The sequence below is a fragment of the Vombatus ursinus genome, unplaced genomic scaffold (genome assembly GCF_900497805.2).
Source record: "Vombatus ursinus unplaced genomic scaffold, bare-nosed wombat genome assembly UNPS02004691.1, whole genome shotgun sequence".
NCBI lineage: Eukaryota > Metazoa > Chordata > Mammalia > Diprotodontia > Vombatidae > Vombatus > Vombatus ursinus.
Genome location: NW_020944469.1, coordinates 1,570,235 through 1,591,370, shown reverse-complemented (window position 1 = coordinate 1,591,370; position 21,136 = coordinate 1,570,235). Strand labels below are relative to the sequence as shown.

General features: G+C 41.5%; 1 protein-coding gene and 1 pseudogene across 2 annotated transcripts in view; one reads left to right on the top strand and one right to left on the bottom strand.

Moving 5' to 3' along the window:
- The window catches only part of ATP7A (ATPase copper transporting alpha), a 118,722-nt gene extending 103,021 nt beyond the window's left edge, over positions 1–15,701 (bottom strand). For both annotated transcript variants that reach the window (XM_027839579.1, XM_027839593.1), the window contains exon 1: positions 15,632–15,701. The gene's annotated coding sequence lies outside the window, so the exon portion shown is untranslated. The remainder of the gene's footprint in view (positions 1–15,631) is intronic.
- Positions 7,656–8,099, top strand: LOC114026104 (annotated as a pseudogene).
- Positions 15,702–21,136: the final 5,435 nt, after the last annotated feature.

Below are 21,136 nucleotides of genomic sequence, written 5' to 3'. Positions count from 1 at the left end.
GTTTAATAGGAATGTATATGTATAGCCTATATCAATCAGATTGTGTACTGTCTTGGGGAAGATGGTGGGGAGGAAGGGGAAGAAAAAATTTAAACTCAAAAGCATATGGAAGTGATTGTTGATAAATCAAAATAAATTAACAAAAAAGAAAAATACTGCATTTATGTTCCCTGAGACAGCTGGCTGAGATACCCAATGTCAGACTGGCAGCTAGGAGTAGAGACTAGTCCTTATGAGAGTTGAGGGCAGGGAGCTGAATTCTCCTCCCACTTGGACTTTGATCTTCGATAGACACTTAGAAATTCTCCTCTACCCCTTCCCAGTGGGAGAACAAAGCAACACAGCATATCCAAGAAGAGGGTGAGGGAGTTTGGCACTGCTACACTGCTTTTGTGATGCTTAAAAAACCAATAGTTTGCTGAGTTTGATTTTATTTTAGTAAATATACACATCTACATGTTAATGAATAAAATAACTCTTTGGGAGTCAAAAAAAAAAAAAAAAGCACGAGTCTAATGTCACTCTCCCGCTTAAGAAACTTCAATGGATCACCACTGCCTCTAGGACGCAGAGCTCCTCAAACTCCTCAGCTTGCCATTAAAAACCCTTCATAATCTGGCTCTACCTGACCCTGCTGTATATTACTTCCCTACATGCATTCTACATTCCAGCCCACTTACTGTTCCCCAGCAAAAAAGCAGGCCTTTATTAAACATTTACTATGTGCCAAGCACTGTACTGAAAGGTAGAGGATACTAAGAAAGACAGAAACAGTCCCTGCCCATGTTCATTCATTGAATGAGGGACACAATGAGCAAACAACTATCTATGTATAAGCTCTACACAAGAAATGTTTTTGTTTGCATAAAACCTGTGATTCATTGGTACAAATTCTCCCCACAACGAAACTTTCTGTTGGTGCAGATCAGCATCTACTAGGCAATTCATGGCCTCGGACAGTAGGGTGGGGCACTTGGAGGTTAAGTGACTTACTCAGGGCCACAAAACGCCACGAGTCAGAGGCAAGACTTCAACATTGGACTTTTGGATGCCAAAATCAGCTTTCTTGTACCAGCAGCAGTTTCCATCCCAAACTGCCTGGATTTCAGGGTATGGACTTTTGGGGAACAGTGTTTGCAGAGTTTTGAGTAGGTGTTGCACTAACAAAATTTATCATTAACTTACACAAACACAGCTGTCTTCTGAAAGCAGGATCAAAAGCTTATCAGGTATGGCCAGCCAACTCCAGTAAACAGTGAAGTTTAAAAAACAAGCACACCGTCTTCTGTCTCTTTTCTAATCAAATGGGTATTTCTAAGACTTTACTCAAAGGATTTCCCACAAAAGCAAGGAAAAAGTTTGAGTAATATGTAAAAGCCTCTGAGACCAAGCTATCTTTACTTGCTGATGACATAATGGTTAACTTAGAAAATCCCAGTGAATCAGCAAAGAAACTATTTGAGATAATAGCTTCAGTAAAGTAGGATACAAAATAAACCCACAAAAACATCAACATTTCTACACAACAATAACAAAATCCACTTGTGAAAGATACATGACCTGAGAACCATTCATTTCACAGTGAAAAGGGACCTCTGCAGATCAAATGGATCCCACTCCTCATTTTACAGATCAGGACACTGAGACCTTGTCTAAGGTCCAGCTGCTAGTCAACAGCAAAGCCAGTACTAAAGCTTAGACAGACCTCACTGGAGAGATTTCAGTTATTCCCTCAGCCTATATTACCCTTTGTTGCTGTTCAGCCACGTCCAACTCTTCGTGACTCCGTGACCAACTGTCCATGGGGCTCTCTTGGTAAAGATACTGGAGTGGTTCGCCATTTCCTTCTCCAGTGAATTAAGGCAAATAGAGGTGAAGTGACTTGCCCAGGGTCACAAGCTAGTGTCTGAGGCTGGATTTGAACTCAGGTCTTCCTGACTCCAGGCCCAATGCTCTATCCACTGCAGCACCATCGAGGTGCCATTTTACCCTTAGTTATACATAATTCTAACAGGTGTGATTTCTGGTTTCCTAGTCCACAAAAGATTAGAAGCAGAAAAATTTTAAAGGGAGAGATGGCTGCTAAGTGTAGCACTCTGAAAATAAAGAAAAGGGACATTTCACAGTGAGGATGAGGATAGAAAAAAACACTAAATAGAAGCTAAAGAACTCAAAGAACATGCCTTGGGGCTCCAGCATTAGTGTAGGGACAAAAGTCTTTTCCCACAGTCTCAGAACCGGAAGGGACCTTTGCAGCCATCTAATCCACGGCACACCTAAATACAAATCACAAATCTCTTCTATGAGACACCTCATACGTGGGCATCCAGCCTTTGTTTGAAGGTCTCTAGTGATCAGGAAGCCACCACCTCCTCAGGAAGACCATTCTACATCTCCATCATTAAGTTCTTCCTTACATCTGCCCTCATAGGCTTCCTCACAACTTTCTCACACTCTTCCTAGGTCTACCCTCTGAGGCCAAGCAGAACCAAAATCTGCCACAGATCAAACCGACAACTAGTGTTCTTCCTCCTCCCCCTTCCCCTCCCCCGTCCCTCTTTTCCAAGTCTTTTAAACACTATCTCACCTCTTTCTCAGAGAGACCATCCAACCTTCCAAAGTCAGGATTCTCCTAATGTCTTGCAAATGGCTAGAAAGGTCCTCAGAAATGATTTAATCCAAGTCACCTGCCTCCTAGCTCACTGGCCCTTCATTACCCTACATTCCCCTACTTTTACAGTGCCTTCCTAAACATCTCTACAGTCTTACGTTTCATTAGCTCAGAGCCTAACTTTCTAAGGGAACTATACTTGATCCTTCTAAGAGAAGATACTTGCATTGTAACAGAAATTTTCAGGACTTATTTCCTCTCAACTGGATCTTTACTATTTTCTCCCTAGTTGGCCTCAATGACTCTAGTCTTTCTCCTCTCCATACCTTCCTGAACATTGCTACCAGATTAATCTTCCTAAAAGGTGGTTTTCAACATGCCATTCTCCTGCTTGGAAATGCACAATGGGCTCTCTGTAGTCTAATGGAGGTGTGGCATAGTGGTTCAAAGGGCAGACTTGGAGCAGCTCCTGAAAGCATCATTAATTTTACAAGCCCAGTATAATTTCTTCATTCGTTCAATAAGCATCTACTGGACGCCTATATAGTAGGCCCTCATTGGGGGGGAGGAGGGGGTTGGAATACAAAGATGAATAAGACACTCTGTCTTCAAAGAGCTTACAATCTAGTCTAGTGAACCAGGCAGCAGTGTGGCCATACTGTCAAGTAAGTATAGAAACACTGTCCAGAATCAAGTCTGACACAGAAATGAGCTAAATAAGCTATTGTATATGTAGTGCTTTGCAAAATAAAAAGAGCCACATGTCAACTATTAAAAAAACTACAAAGGCACAAGTGAGTTCACGTGGCTCTTCTCTTACACACTGCTCTAGTCAAGTCCTCCAAAGAAACACAGGCCAGACCCTCCCACCTCCCCCCAACACCCAGCACAGCAGGCCTCCTGCTTGGTTTGTCTGGTGTGAAGCTGGGTGACCCACACAGGGACTGAGACCATGGCCGTGGCCTCACTGACACCAAATACGCAAATCAAAGCAAAATACTGATAATGCCCATTTACAGAGCAGCATTCAACCATAGACCCTAGACTGCTGATGCTCACATTTGGGGAAACCATAGTAGTCAGCAGGCCTGCACTTCAAGGGGGTGCCTTGCCTCCCCTGCAGTAAGCCAAGGATTTTCCCAGGAGGAGGGGGAGAGGGCTAGCAAATTGTTAGGCTGCCTCGTCTTGTATACACAACTAAGCTGTGTTATGTATTACATCTGAAAGACAAGAATGCCTTAGTGTACCGTTCAGTTTCCCTTATGCTTCAATCATACAATACCTCATGAAGAGGATATGAGTTCAAATCCCACCTTGTTACTTACTACCTATGTGACTCAGGATAAGTGGATTTCTTTGGATCTCAGTTTCTTCATCTGTAAAAGTAGGCGGTTGGACTAGATGGCCCCTAAGGTCTATTCCAGGGGTGGGGAACCTAGGGCTTCAAGGCCACACATGGCCCTCTAGGTCCTCAAGTGCAGCCCTTTGACTGAATCCAAACTTCACAGGACAAATCCTTTTATTAAGGGGAATAGACTCTATTCCATTTGTAAATCTTGGATCCTACAAAGATTAAGACATCTTGAACATGCTGATTTATATAACAAAGGCACCTTGATTACCTTTCAGTATTTATCAATGAAAATTCCTTCAGAGTATTACCACACAAGAAATGTTTTTGTTTGCACAAAACCTGTGATTCATTGGTACAGATTCTCCCCACAACGAAACTTTCTGTTGGTGCAGATCAGCATCTACTAGGCAATTCATGGCCTCGGACAGTAGGGTGGGGCACTTGGAGGTTAAGTGACTTACTCAGGGCCACAAAACGCCACGAGTCAGAGGCAAGACTTCAACATTGGACTTTTGGATGCCAAAATCAGCTTTCTAGGGGCAGCTATGTGGCGCAGTGGATAGAGCACTGGCCCTGGTGTCAGGAGGACCTGAGTTCAAATGCGGCCTCAGACACATAACACTTGTGTGACTCAGGGCAAGTCACTTAACCCCAACTGCCTCATCAAAAAAAAAATAAAAATAAAAATAAAATCAGCTTTCTATCCACTATACTATAATGCCTCTCCACGCTATTAGTTTCTCCCTAGCTATACAGTCAGTCTATCTATTTTTCTATTTCAGGCTGAATTGATATCTCTTTTGAAATGTTCTGAAGTGCTATCACGTGCTGGTCTCCTTGCCCAGACTCTGACTGCTGGGGGCATCCTGACCCCTCTGCCCATCTCCCGGCTTGGCCTGTTCTTGTCTGTCCAGGTACAGAAAGAGCACCATTTAATTGCGCTCCCTCTGTTGGTCTCCTGGCCTGGCCTGCCTAGAGGGAAAGCAGAGAAATGCCATTCCATAGGCTCCCCCACTGGTCCACTTGGCTGAGTTGCCGAGTGCCTTTACAGGGGAAGGGAAGGGAAGAAGCATTTAAGTGACTGTGAGGTGCCAGGCATTGTGTGCTACATGCTTTACAAATATTATCTAATTTTATCTTCACAACAACTCTGGGAGGTAGGTGCTGTTATTATTCCCATTCTACAGTTGAGGAAACTGAGGCTGACAGAGATTAAGTGACTTGACCATGGTCACAGAACTAGTAAGTGTCTGAACTTAGGTTTGAACTCAGGTCTTCCTGACTCAAAGCCCAGCACTCTGTCCACTGTGACACCTAGCTGCCTCACTAGTCTTAGAGGACTCCACCCCGAGGCTAAAGCCCTAGGGATGTTGATAACCTACCTCAACTCATTCTTCAATGATGACAAACTCATCCGTTTCCCATCCCAGTGATTCTGAATCCCTGGCCGTCACTGTTTAATGACCATTCTCCACATCCCCCCACCCCCCCACTGCCTGCTCCTTTATCCTATCCCCCCTTAGCCTCCCCTTCTTCCCCCACCACGTTCCACTCTAAAGCTACCCAGCCTTTCCCTGTGTTCTCTAGAATGCTTGCTCCATAGGTAACAAACTTGCTTTAATCTCAAATATTTTTCTCTCCCATTTCTCACAGAGATCCCAGTCAGTACTAATGACACAGCCTCATGACCTTTCTCTCTACGACTAGTTGTCCTTTCACTTATTCAGCTGACTCACTGGTCACAGTGGGGAGCTGGAATGCTCCTTGCTCCCCACTGCCCTTCCAGGTTCTTCCTCTACCACCATCACTCAGTAGCCTCTCCTCCTTTGATGTTCTTTTGATACATATCTACCATCCAATCAAAACTCTGGTAGCTGTCCAAGATACTTTCCTTCTTTTGTGGTGGCAAAGAATGGGAAATTAGGGGAATGGCTGAATAAGCTGTGGTACATGATTACAATGGAATACTATTGTGCTGTACGAAACGACAAAGGGGATGGTTTCAGAAAAACCTGGGAAGACTAATACAAACTGATGAAAAGTGGAGTGAGCAGAACCAGGAGAACTTTATACACAGTAACAGCAATATTGTAATGATAATCTATTACAATAGATCTGTGAAAGACTTAGCAACTCTGATCAATACAATGATCCATGACAATTCTAAAGGACTTATGATGAACACTGCTATGCACCTTCGGAGAGAGAACTGATGAACTCTGAGTGTGGACTGAAGCATATTTTTTCCATTTTCTTTCTCAACACAGTTAATATGGGAATATGTCTTGCATGACCTCACGTGCATAATTGATATAATATTGCTTGCCTTTTCAATGCGTGGGGGAGTGGATGGATGGAGGGAGAGAATTTGGATCTCAAAAATTTTAAAAAAGGATGTTGAAAAAAATTTTTTTAAATTAGTAATGGATGAGAAATAGCTAAACAAACTGTAGTCCATGAATGTAATGGGATATTTATGTACTATTAGAAATGGTGTATGTAATGAATACAGAGAAGTGTGGAAAGACCTATATGACCTGATACAGAGTGAACTCAGCAAAGTCAAGAAGACAATACAACAACATAAATGCGAAGAACAACACATCAAAAAATCAAAAGTAAATGTAACAAAATAACAAAGATCAAACAAGATTCGAATGAAGAACTTAAAAGACACCCCCAACCTACCTACTCGTGGAGGTGGGAAGTCTATAGGTGTTACACCTGCACATGTTTTCAGACTTTTTCAAAGTATCAATCAGTTGTGATGACTTTTTTTTTTCCCTCTCTAAAAAATTACTGTTTGTCATATGGGATGGCTCTCTGGGAGGAGGAGGGGAAGGGATACATGGGATCATTATGGTAACGTGAGAACCAGAAATATTAACTAAAATTTTAAAAAAAAAGAAGTAATGTATATGGTAGCAGGATATGGTAATACATAACATCACTACAGATTCACCTGTAATGAAACAATTTCATAATTTACAAATGACTTAGAATTCCAGTAAGGATTCTGAGAGGAAATGATTTTATTATTAAAGGTATTAAGTACCTATACAGACATCACTTACCATCAGTGGAATCACAAAGAACAACTAAACTCTAAATAAGCTTCTATTATCTCAAGGATCACTTCCAAGTGCCTAGATGACGCTTGAGGTCAGCTACAATTACTCATCTTAATAGTCCTGAGGATTTTCTTTCAAGGGGCCTAGGCTATGGAAGGGTTTTCCCTCTGTTCTATCCTGGTTGACAGTTCTTCAGTCTTAATAGAATGACACTCACGTTTTTTCTTTCCCTGATTGGCAAGTGCTAACTAAACTTTCAACTCTTCAGAGAAATACTCATTTCATTTGTAGCCTTAACTATTACACAAATGTGAAGAATTATCATCATCATTATTATTATTATTATTATCTCCCCAGAACGCCACGGTTGAATTCAATGACCAAATCAGTTAGCAGGTGTATATAAAGTTTCTATTCCTCAATCTAATAATGAAAACTCACTGTACATGCTCAGTACATAAGGTGCTCAATAAATCTTAATGATTAGTGAAAGAGAAGATTTTAATATTTTTCCTAGATAGTGTCATAGAATTTCAGAGCTAGAAAGAAGCATAAGAGATCATCTAGATCAAAAACTTCCTTTTACAGCTTTTTTTCCCCTGGCTGGCTGCGCGGAGCCCGCACGATGCCCAGAGTCACGGTGAAGGACATGAACCAGCAGGACTTCATCCAGGCCCTGGCCACCTTCCTGAAAAAGTCAGGGAAGCTGAAAGTCCCCGAATGGGTGGACACGGTCAAGCTGGCCAAACATAGGGAGCTGGCACCCTACAATGAGAACTGGTTCTATACTCAGGCTGCCTCCACAGCCCGTCACCTGTACCTCCAGGGCGGTGCCAGCATGAGCTCCATGAGCAAGATCTACGGCGGGCGCCAGCGCAATGGGGTCATGACCAGTCACTTCAGCAGAGGCTCCAAGATCGTGGCCCGGAGGGTCCTACAAGCCCTGGAAGGCCTCAAAATGGTGGAGAAGGACCAGGATGGGAGCTGGAAGCTGACATCTCATGGACCGAGAGACCTGGACAGAATTGCTGGACAGGTGGCGGCTGCCAACAAGAAACGTTAGGACAAACCACACCAGATTCATTAATAAATTGCCTTGCTCATAAAAAAGACAAAACAAAAAAAAAACTTCCTTTTATAGGTAAGGAAAGGGAAATCTAGAAAGGTGAAGTACACAAAGTCAAACCAGGTTAGGCTGTAAATTAAGACCAAGCCAAACTTGGTATGGGATAAGATGACTACAGGCAACCAAAATACAATTCACAGGGTGACTGTCCTAATTTTTTTTTTATTGTAGGTTTGAGATTTTGCTTATCATTTTCAAACAGCAACATTTTAGTGTAATTGATGCCACTTAAAAATGTTAAAATAAGCTTTGGCAGGTGATCAGTTTCTCCCTCTGCACTATATGATCTCCAAGGTCCCTTCTCCCTGTAACACAAAGGGTTCCATGAGATAATTCTGTAGAAGCAGTGGGTCTATCAAATTACAAAAGGACTGTAGTCACAGAGTCTGGCCTAGGAAAGAAGCTTCCACAATTATAGAGTGCTTTATGACATGCTTTGACAGTTGTCAGCCATCAATAACAATACAGAGCAGGAGTTCTTGAGCTTTTTTTGTAGCAGTTTGAGGAAGGCCATGGAACCCTACTCAGAATCATGTTCTTGAGTGCATAAAATACATTGGATTACCAAAAACAAGTCCAAGTATACTGAAATAGCTATCAAATTTAGACAAAAAGTTTACAGACTACCCCCCCCAGTTAAGAACACCTTATATGGCGCATCTATATAATAGGTGAGACAGTATGGTATAGTAAAAGGGAGCAGAGGGGGTGTTGCTTTATAATTCTATGATTTTTTTTCTTCCTTTTTTTTTTAAAAAAAAAAAAATAAGGTAATTGGGGTTAGGTGACTTGCCCAGGGTCACACAGCTAGTGAGTGTTATGTGTCTGAGGCTGGATTTGAACTCTGGTCCTCCTGAATCCAGGGCCGGTGCTCTATCCACTGTGCCATCTAGCTGCCCCTAATTCTATGATTTTTAATCCTCGTCCTTGACCTATCTGCAGCCTGTGGCACCATCACTCACCCACTTCTCCTGGATACTTTCTTCTTGCTATCTGGTCCTCTTTCTACCTGTCTGATCACTCCTTCTAAGATGCCTTTTGCTTAATCTTCATCCAGACCACACCTGCTAACCACAAGTGTCCCATGGGCTTCTCTCCTGGGCCTTCTCCTCTTCTCCCTCTATATTCTTTCAGTTGGCCATCTCAGCAGTTCCCGTGGATTTAATGATCATCTCTATGCTGATGATTCTCAAATCTGTTTATTCAGCCTCAACCTCCAGACTAGCATCTCCAACTATCTAAGACATCTCAAAGTGGATGTCCCATAGACAGCTTAAACTCCACGGGTCTAAAACTGAACGCATGATCTTTCCCGCTAAACCTTTCCCTCTTCTGAACTTCTGTGTTGCTGTTGAGGGCAGCACTATCCTCCCAGTCATGCAGGCTCCCAATCCAGGTGCTATCCTCAACTCCTCCCTGTCTCACCCCCTCTATTCACTGTTACCAATTGGCCTTCATACCATCTCTTACACATGTTCCCTTCTCTCCTCTAACACTGGCACCACCCTGGTGCAGGCCCTCATTACCTCATGCCTTGACTATTGCAACAGTCTGCTGGTTGGTCTCCCTGCCTCAAGTCCCTCCCCACCGTAATTCATCTTCCACTCAGTTGTCAAACAAATCTTCCAGAAGAACAGATCTGACTGCTCATCCCTCCCCCCTCCCCTCAATTCAATAAACTCCAATGCCTCCCTATCACCTCCAGGATCAAATATAAAAGCTTCTGTTTGGTGCCCAGAGCCTTTCATAAACTGGCCGCTTTCTACCTACCCAGTCTTCTTACACCTTCCTCACCCCCACATTACTCTGTTGTCCTGTGACATTGACCTCCTTGCCTTTCCATCTCCTGCCTCTGGGCATTCTCATTGGCTGTCCCCCATGCCTGGAATGCTGTCCCTTCTCATCTCTACTTCCTGGCTTCCTTCAAGTCTCAGCTAAAACTGTGTCTTCTACAAGAAGCCTTTCCCAATTACCCTTAACACTACTGCTTTCCTTCTACCGATTATCTCTAATTTATACCGATGGTATTTTGTTTGTACATTATTGTTTCCAAGTTGTCTCTCCTATTAAACTGTGAGCTCCTTGAAAGCAGAGACTATCGTTTGTCTTTCTTTGTATCCCCAGTGCTTAGTATGTGACACAGTGCTGGACACATAGCAGGTACTTAATAAACGCTTAGTGACTGACTGGAACTCAATGATAATAACAGCTTGAATTTACGTTAGCACTTTATGGTTTGCAAAGTATTTTACATATATTATCTCATTTAATTCTCACAACTTTGTGAGGTAGGTGCTATTATCACCCCCAATTTACAGAAAAGGATGTGAGGCTGAGAGAGATTAAATGATTTATTCAGGGTCACATAGCTACTGTCTGTGGCACAATTTGACTTCAGGTCTTCCTGACTCCAAGTTCAACACTATCCACCGTACCAACTAGGTGCCTACTTTGCCACCTATCTGCTTACTCCTTCCCTCTTTATTTATTTATTTATTTTTTTTTTTTTTTGGTGAGGAAACTGGGGTTAAGTGACTTGGCCAGAGTCACACAGCTAGTGAGTGTTATGTGTCTGAGGCCAGATTTGAACTCAGGTCCTCCTAACTCCAGGCCCCGTGCTCTAGCCACCGCCCCATCTAGTTGCCCCATTACTCCTTCCTTCTGCTATTTATATCCTCATGACTCCTGGGGCCTCAGTCTCCTTATCTGCAATCCGCTTCTAGTTTGAAAACTGTGATTTAGGAGGGAACAAAATGACTTGCCTGGCATGTGAGCCACAATTTTGAATTCAGAGTTCTTGACTCCCTACCTCCAAGAGCACTCTGATGACTCTGCCACCTAAGATACCGCCTGTGGCCTTGAGCAAGTCACTCATCCTCTCAGGGACTCAGTTTCTTCGCTCATAAAATGAGGTCAGGCTAGCTGACCTCCCAGCTCTAAGTCCTATTGCCACCAACTGCCTCCACCTCAGAAAGCTACCACGCTACCACTCACTGTGTCAATGGCAGCTACATAAAGCTGCCACCCATATGCAATAAAAAATAGTCATCTAAATCACTATTGATTAGACAATTTCAAATTAAAACAACTCCAAGGTACCACTGCACACCTATCAGATTGGCTAATATGACAGAAAAGGAAAATGACAAATGCTGGAGGGGAGGTGGAAAAACAGGGACACTAACACACTGTTGGTAGAGTTGTAAAATGATCCAAACATTCTGGAAAGCAATTTGGAATTATGTCAAAGGGCTATAAAACCGTGCAGACCCTTTGATCCAGCAATACCACTACTAGGTCTGTACCCCAAAGAGATCAAAGGAAAAGGAAAAGGACCTATGTGTACACAAATATTTCTAGCAGCTTTTTTTGTGGTGGCAAAGTATTGGAAATCGAGGGGATGCCCATCAATTGGGGAATGACTAGTCAAGTTGTAATATATGATTGTGAAGGAAGACTATTGTGCTATAAGAAATGATAAACAGGGTGCTTTCAAAAACACCTGGAAAGACTTACACGAACTGATACAGAGTGAAGTGAGCAGAACCAAAAGAACATTGTACACAGTAACAGCAACACTGTACAATGATCTGACTTTGTTATCCTTAGCAATACAGTGATCCAAGACAACGCCAAAGGATTTATGGTGAAAAATGCTATCCACATTCAGAGAAAGGACTGATGATGAGGCAGCTAGGTGGCACAGTGGATAGGGCACGGGCCATGGAGTCAGGAGGACCTGAGTTCAAATGCAGCCTCAGACACAACACTCGCTAGCTGTGTGACTCTGGGCAAGTCACTTAACCCCAATTGCCTCACCCTTCAAAAAAAAATAACACAAATAATAATAATAATAATAATAATAATAATACAGAGAAAGGATTGATGGAGTCTGAATGCAGATTGGAGCATACTTTTTAAACTTTATTATTTTTGGGAGATGTTTTTTGGGTCTGTGTTTTCTTTTACAACATGTCTAACATGGAAATGTTTTGCATGACTGCACAGGTATCATCTATATCAAATAGATATAGCCTTCTAAATAGCCTTCTAAAGGAAAGGCGAGGGGAAAGAGGTAGAGAGAGAATCTGGAACTCAAAATTTAAAAAAAACAAATGTTAAAATTTTTTGTTTACATATAATTGAGAAAAAATAAAATAAAAACTGAATGAAAAAAAAATAAAAATAAAGCCATAATGGAAGCTGAATAAATGGCTATACCTGTGGGTACTTATATAAAATACCTTTTAAAAAATAAATCATTTTTTAAATAAATCAACTAGCTTTCAAATATTATCATCATAGTCAGCCAGGCTAAAACAACTACTGAGACATGAAATGCCCCTTTCATCCTAACTAATGAACATTTAAAACGTACTGATTGGTAAAAGACCTGTATGCCAAGAGACTCTCAGCTTCTTACCTTACGGCTAAGTTTTTTTTTTAAGTTTATAAAAGTTGAATTTCCCTTTGTGAGATGCCCTTACATGAGTCTAACTAAGCCTGTGTGGAAGAAACATGCAGCTAGTTAAAGCAGAATGGAGATAAAATGACTATTTCCTTTAAGAAAGGAACATTGTTATAATCCAAAAGGACTTTCATAAGGGCCTTCTGGAGTCCACCTAGATGAAGTTAGTTTCCTCCGCAAAGTCAGTGGAGCAAAAAACTATAAATATTTTTATAGACCAAAAAACACTGTATTCTCTCCCTCTGATGAAACATCTAAAGGAACAACACTTGTATTGCCACACTGTCTCAAGAAGTAGGCCAGCAAATGATCACATAACCAGAAGACCCCTGTGTAACATTTAAGAACGTTATCCATGGACTAGAAATTGACCTTGCTTTTGATTCATATAGACCACAAAAAGATTATGGCAAACTGGTATTACGCCTTCTTAACAAAAGAAACTGGGTACAGTGATCAAGTAGAGAGAATGGTGAGTCAAAACTCAAACCCCATGCCCAATTCTTCCAAGAACTGTGTGCAGCTTACCTGAGGCAAACCTTTACCCCTCATAACCTGCCTCCCCACTTGCAAATGGAATCATTTTCCCTCACTGACAGGCTAGGAACCTTAATTAATGTTTGTCAAGTACTTTAATATTTAGATAAAAGGAGTCATAACAGAGGATATAAAACAGTAATATCCCGCCTGGGGCTGTTTCAGAAGTATAAGTTACAGTCAGGGTTATTCTTGCTCTCTATTTGGAATAAATTTCAGTCCTTCTGGACATAATTCTTCAATGAAAAACAGCTTTTAAGGCCAGAATACAGAATACAGAAGGCCAGTGGTCCTTTGGGGGATTAGTTATTTAATGTTACAGCCTAGAAAGCACAGCTCAGGCTCTGTGCAATGGTTTCCATAAAGATAAGATGAGTAAAATTGTAATAGAGGAAGCAGTCAAAACTGGGAGATGTAAGAAAAAGCAGAAACACTGAGGATGGAGAATGGGGGTGTGTGGGGGAGAGTGAATCTTGGACCTACTCAAAGAAGTTGAGGAATTTCGGAAAACAAATATTTCAAGCAATATTTAAATAAAAGCAGCTCTTCAGTATGAAGGAAAGAATGAAGAGTATAGTTGCATTTTTCTCCCTTTTTGGCATGAGTTTACGTCAGGCTGAAACTTCATAGGCCAGTAATAATGACATTATATGGTAACACTCTGAGAGCCATGATTGCTTATGTCTGAAACATTGACAACACTGTAATAGTGGGTCATTACGACATCTTTTTTTCTCTGTCACATAACAAATATAGCAAATGCTCTACAAAGACTACCTAACTTTTGTTTAACTCTATTGATATTCATTGACTACAGTGAAGAACCTTGTTATTAGATCAGGAGTAACTGGCACATCATGGAGTTGCCTGAGAACCAAGACTATATAAATTGTTTTGCAAACCTTAAAGAAAAAAAAAAAGACATCTAACATGAATGGGTGAGAAAGCATTTATTAAGTACTTACATTGGGTCAAAGGACAAATCACAAAAACAATAAATTTCATTAAAGATAATGACAACAATGAGACAACATACCAAAAATTTAGGGATGCAGTCAAAGCAGTACTGAAAGGAAAATGTAATATCACTAAACATGTTCATGAATAAAAGAAAGAGTAGATCAATGAACTGGACATAAAACTAAAATAACTAGAAACACCAAAATAAAAATCTTGAAAATCAAATAAGAGATTAACAAAATTGAAAGCAAGAAAAAAAAATACAACTAGGAACTGTTTAAAAAAAAATAAACCATTAGCTAACCTAATTTTTTTTAAAAGAAAATCAAACTACCAGCACCAAAACAAAAAAGGTGAATTCACAACCAACGAAGAAGACCTAAAAGAAATTTTGAGGAACAATTTTACCCAATTATATATGTTCCAAAAATTTAGGGGGCCACAAAATCTCAGTTTTCAATGGATCCCACTCATGGAAGTTATGATTTATAGGATGAAAGAAAGGGAGGCATCAAGAGGTAAGTGACTTGTCCAGGTCACAAAGTCGGTTAAGTGTCAGAACAAGGATTGGAATCCAGGTTTTCTGACTTCAAATCCAATGCTCTACCTACTACACCATATAGAACCTGATAACACAGATGATGGATATTTTGAAATAAGAAAAGCAAAACTCAAAAGGTCCTAAAGGAAGACAAGATTAGCTGCCCTGTGACTCAATCCCTGGGATTGTGGCAATCTGTGGTTGCTGTCCTAACCAGGACTCGGTTACCAAAAGGCTAACTTCCCTTAGGGCAAGGACCCTGTTTTACTTCTTCCAAATTCATCCACTTTCATTATCACCTACAGCCCTAGGCGGAGCCGCAATAATCTGCTAGTGTCCGCAGCAGAAGCGGTAACAATTAAGATAAAGATGAGATCTAGCAGGGAGAGAAAATTATTTCAGAAATGACAGCGTTCCTTTCTCCCAGCTTGGAATGGGCTTCAGTCAGTATCAGTAAAAGATGACAGAAAAAGACAGAAACAGAGAGAGATAGAAACAAGAGATCGATCCTCGGATTCAGGATCCAGGTAGAGCTAGAACGATAACTTCGAGGAGTCTTATTTCCATGGGCAAGGGCACAAGGAATATGCTCCCATGCAACCAGCAGCGTGCATGCCCTCCCTTTTTAAATTGGGATCTCAGAACAAGACAAGAATGCCCCGCTGCCTCCTCTTTTCGGGATCCTGCCCCGAGTACCAAGCGAAGCCCCTAAGGAGGAGGCGCCAGTGGCAGCGGCAGCCGCCCCCCAGAGTCCCCGGCAGCCGCAGCCGAAGGAGGGGGTGGGGCATGGGCAGAATCCCTGTCCTGCCCCGGGCTTCGGGGGAACAGTTGGCTGGCGGCGTGCTCGCGCCCGGCCCCCCGGTCACAGCCCCCCACGCCCGTTGCCACGGTTACCCAGCAGGGCCCCACAGCCCGCCCAGGAGGGCGCACCTGCCCCCGCCCCGGGAGGCACGCCGGGCTTACCTAGCTTCACATCCGCACCGCTCCGGGGCTCCAGCGCAGAGGGGGCGCGGCGGCAACTCCGCCGACCGGCGGACGTGGTCCCGCCTCACACACCGTGAGAAGGAGGCGGAGGAGGCGGCGGCGGCGGCGGCGGCGGTAGCGGCAGCAGTGGCAGCACCTCCTGCACCAACACCAACTCCCCTCCAGCTCCAGCTCCTCCTTCTCCTCTCTCCTCCTCCTCCCCCTCCCCTCCGGCCGCTACCGCAGCCACTGGCCCCTCCCCTGGCTACTCGCACTTCCGGGTGATGCCCTGGCCGGAAGCGGGAAGGACTGGGAAGAGGGAGATCGATCACGTGAACGAAGAGGAGGGGGGAGCGAGGAAAGCGGCGGATGACTCGAGTTCACCCCGCCCCCTACCGTCATCAAGCGGAAAAGCAGCCACGGCGCCGGGAAGGTTTTTTGAATTCCATAACTGATACTATATAGATTACATAGATGATGGATAGATAGATAGATAGATAGATAGATAGATAGATAGATAGATAGATTAAATAGATTAAATAGATTAGATAGAGTGAATAAAAGATAAACGAATAAATAGATGTATGAATGGACAGGTGGATCGATAACAAGCATATATTAAGCACCTAAGTAACCAAGCATTGTGCTAAGCGCTTTACATCTATTATGTAAATTATTATTATTATCTCATTTGATCCTCACAACAACCCTGGGAGGTAGATGCTATCATTATTTTCATTTTACAGATGATCTACTACCATCACTGAGAGCAGTATGAATGTACACCCCCGACATACACACGCTATATTTCTTGTGGATTTTTCAAGGGCATCTTTAAGCTAGAAACTCTTGCTCAATCACCATGCTTCAGAGGTAAGGGATGTCTGCAGCGTAACAGGAGGACTTAGCACCCTTGCTTACTCTACATTTCTGAGCAAAATTAAGACATCTCAACATACCCCACATTTAAGAAAAAAGGGCCGTCTTAGAAAGCTCACGAATTTGACTACAAATGCTATTATGTATTCTGAAGTAGAAAAGTTATGCAACCTGCTGTTATTGTCGCCTTGTATTCTTACCTTATTCCATTCTCTTGTAACAAAGAAAACACTTTAGAAAACTGAGGAGGGCCTTGCCCAAGAACATGGCCAGAATCCACAGCCACTGCCCTTCCTCCCTCCCCCTATATAGAGCAGAGAAGTTGGTCCTAGGATCAATTCTCCAGAATTGAGATTGGTCCTTAACTAGAATTCTGCAAGTCTTTCAGTAGTGTGGTTAACATTACAGAGACAGTGGCATAGTAGATAAGAGACTTGGGCTGTAAGCCAAGAAAACCTGGGTTCAAATACTACTTCTGAGGCCTGACCCTGGGCAAACCACTTTATTCTTTAGTGTTCTAGTCTAGCCAACTCTCAAAGTTTTAGAGAAGATGCCTCATTTGCACTGGTGGAGTGACTTTCCTCCCCTAGGAATTCCCTGTATTATTTAAATCACAGGTCCACTTCCTGTTTTTGTAGTCATTATATATGGTGCAAATTCAGCATCAGCTCATATAAGTCTTTACACATTTCCCTGAAATTCTCCTCTTCATCATTTTTAAAGCACTAATATTCCATTACACCCATATAAGACATTTTGTTCAGTGATTCTCCAAATGGTGGTCACCCATTCCTCCCACCCCACCCCCTTTTTTTTCCTATCATAGAAAGTGCTGTGAATATTTTTGATGTTCTTGGAGCAAATATCCAGGATTGGAATCTCAAGGCCCAAACATATGAAACTATTTTGTAATCTTTCTGGGACACCATATTTAAAGGAGACTGAGCTTAAATTCTGGAGATTTTTCAGAAAGTATCTTCACCTCCTTTCAAAGCCAATAGACTTAGCCTCATTCTGGGCATCATTTCTATCTCCCTAGGTTCCCTGGTTTCCTTGAAGTCTCAGTAAAAGTCCCACCTTCTGAAAGAAGCCTTTCCTAGGCCTCCTTAATCTTATGTCTTCCCTCTGAAATGACCCTGATTTATCTTGTCTATGTTTTGTTTGTATATAGCTGTTGGCATATTAGACAACTTGACTTATGAGCTCCTTTAAGGCATGGACTGGTTTTTGCATTCTTTGTGTCTCCAGCACTTAGCACAGTGCCTGGCACACAGTCAGCATTTAATAAATTCTAGTTGGTGGTGAAGTAGATAGAGCACTGGGCTTGGAATCAGGAAGACTTATCTTCCGGAGTTGAAACCTAGTCTCAGACACTTACTAGTTGTGTGACACTGAGCAAGTCACTTCACCCTGTTTGCTTCAGTTTCCTCCTCTGGAAAATAAGCTGGAGAAGGAAATAGCAAACCACTCTGGTATCTTTGCTGAGAAAAATGACTGAGTCACAACCAAACCTATTAGCAAGGCATCTGTCCATCAGAATATTTCATTGTCTAAGCTTTCAAAGGAGGACGATCTAGAAAAAATACCTTAGTAGGAATAGAGCAATATTCTCCCAGTCCTCGCACTTCAGTTTTCTAGGCATATCACCCCCAGCTTCAAAGACCTAGCATTTTACCTGGTAATCAGATACCACCTAGGTCATATCCCCTTGTTGCACACTCCGTGATTTTGCTAAAGAAGCAAAGCGGCCTGCTTCCTGACCATCTTGTGTCTCTTTTCAGCAACTCTAAAAGGCTTTCTAACCAGAAAGTTTTGTCAAATCTCTTTTATAGAATCAAGATATAAATTCTCAAAAATTAATATGAGTCACATTTCTGTAGCACTTGAAGGCTGCCTAAGTATTTGAGACACAATTGCATTGTGACACCAGCAGTACAAGTACTATCCCTAATTTACAGATACTCCCATTACATATCATGCTCATTACACCTCAGATGATTAAGGACAATATCTGTCTAGTTCCCAGATAATGTAATAATTTCATTTTAGAGTGAAAATATTAGGGAAATTCAGTAATACTGCATTTACCCTCACTTAAAATACTTTATATCTCTTCACTTCTAAGAAGTCTTTTCCAAAGGATTTATACCCTTCAAATTTACATTTCTAGCAATTCTCTCTATGCTTATTGGGAAAAAAATTTAAAATGGAAAATAAAAATTAAGTAGGAGAAAAGCATGTTATTTGTATGATATACATGTCAGAAGAGTCCAACTCTTTAAAAAGTGATTGATCATGTAGCACATATATGTTCTCAAGGGTCAGTAATTGTTTTCAGACAGAAAAACACTTAAAGGTAAGGTAAATCCGATCTCCGGCCCCCTTCAAACCTTAGAATTACTGAAAGCTACTGAAAGGTGACAACTTGTTTCTGTATGAAAAGATCATTTCTTGGGAGATCTGAAGGATGAAAAAAAAAAAAAAACAAACCCAACACCCTTGACCCTAAGCACAGTCAAGTCCATGAAAGAAGGCTTCCTACAATTAGAATAGCATGCTCTTTAAAAAGTATTGACAGGTGGAATCTTACTTTTCAACTTAATAAGTTATGTTGCAAGTTCTCACCTTACCTTTCTGTGTATATAACATCTCACATTTCTATAGTACTTTAAGGTTTAAAAAGTGCTTCTCTTAGTCTTAGGAAACAAATAGTGCAAGTATGATCCCAATTTTATAGATGAGGAAACAAAAGGTCTGAGTGGGTAACTGACAAGGTCCAACCCTGCTACTGTCATGCTCAGTAAACTCCAGTGGCTTCCTATCACCTCCGGGATCAAATCCAAAATCCTATTCCCTGTTCTAAGGCTTTTATGACCTATTCGCCCTTACACCTTTTCCTGGCTTCTTACACCTTACAACCCCCCTCCTTCACCACATATACTCAATCCAGTGACCTTGCCTCCGTGCTGTTCCATGGACAAGATACTCTATAACTTGGCTTTGGGCATTTTCTCTGGCTGTCCCTCATGCCTGAAATGTTCTCCCTTCTCATCTCTGCTTCCTGGTTTCCCTATCGTCCTTCAAGTCCCAACTAAAATCCCACCTTTTACAAAAACATTAAAAATTTATTATCTTTTTTTAAATTTTGAGATCTGAATTCTCTCCCTCCCTTCTCCACCTATTGAGGAGGGAAGAAATGTGATATCAATTATACATGTGAAATCATGCAAAACATAAAAATCCCACCTTCTACAGGAAACCTTTCCCAATCCCTCAAAGCTCCAGTAACTGGAGTCAGAAAGACCTGAGTCCTGATACCACCTCAGACCCTTACTAGCTATCATTTATCCTGTCAGTCAGTTTCCTCAACTGTGAAATGGGGATAAGAATAAGACCTACCTCTCAGGGGTTGTTGAGGATAAAGTAACATTTGTAAAGCACTTGGCACAGTACCTGGCACACAATAGGGAACATATAAATGCTAGCTGTTATTATGCTTGGGGAATGAGAACATGGGCCAATTTGGTGGGAAGGTAGATTGTATGAGGATAAATTTGGAAAGGTAGGCTAGATACAATATAGCAAAGGATTTTAAATGATGTTTACGATTTGTCCTAGGATAGGGTGGCAGCCTAGAATGCTGCTTCTGTACTTCATAAAGTACTTTCTCAACTGGCTACAGCTTAGAAAGGTCAAAACTAAGACTTTTCTAGCTAGTCAACAAACCTCAAAAACCTATTTCCTCACCTTTCAAAATGAGGAAAACCCTTGGCATGTGATCAATTCTTAGTTTGGGTAAGATGCATTAAAAAAAGAGAAAGGATACACTAACATAATCTCTAATGGTTTCTGGATACTACTTCCATTTCCTTGTCATGTAGCTTCAGTGTATAAGACTAAAATGAGTCACAACTTTGTAATTCCTTAGCTAAGCTACCATCTATCTTTTCTCACTTCAGTTCTGTAGCAATTTTAGCTAATATTAGTATTTCAAGTGAAAAGTCAGCTTTTCAGATTCCAAATGCAAGGCCTCTTGACACCCAAATTTTTACCTCTCAGATACATACCAATTCTGTAGTGGTGCTAAGCCACGTCTTCCAAGCTGAAAGGAGACAATTCACTAGTCAACGTACAAACTCTTTGGCCAAATACCCTGCTCTAAAAACATACTACCAGCCTCTTTTGGTTTCAACGAAATTTTATTTTGCACATCAAGCACAACATTTTTTAAACACTCGGCAAAGCACGTAACATATATATTATTTCCCCACCCCCCCACCCCAGTGTTGCATTATCTAGCAAAAGCCAATTTATGATAAAATGGACAATTTTGATCACGTGAAATTCAAATTTTGGCACAACCAATGCAGACAAAATTAGAAGAGAAGCAAATAACTGGGCAACTTTTGTAGTAAGTTTCTCTAATAAGATACATAGGGAATTAATTCAGATTAATAAGACCAAGAGCCATTCCCCAATTGATAAATGGTCAAAGGATATGAAAATGCAGTTTTCAAAGAAATCCAAGCTATCAATACACATATGAAAAAATGCTCCAAATCACTAGAGAAATGCAAATTAGACCTTACATCTCTCAGATTAGAAGAGCTGACAAAAAAGGAAAAA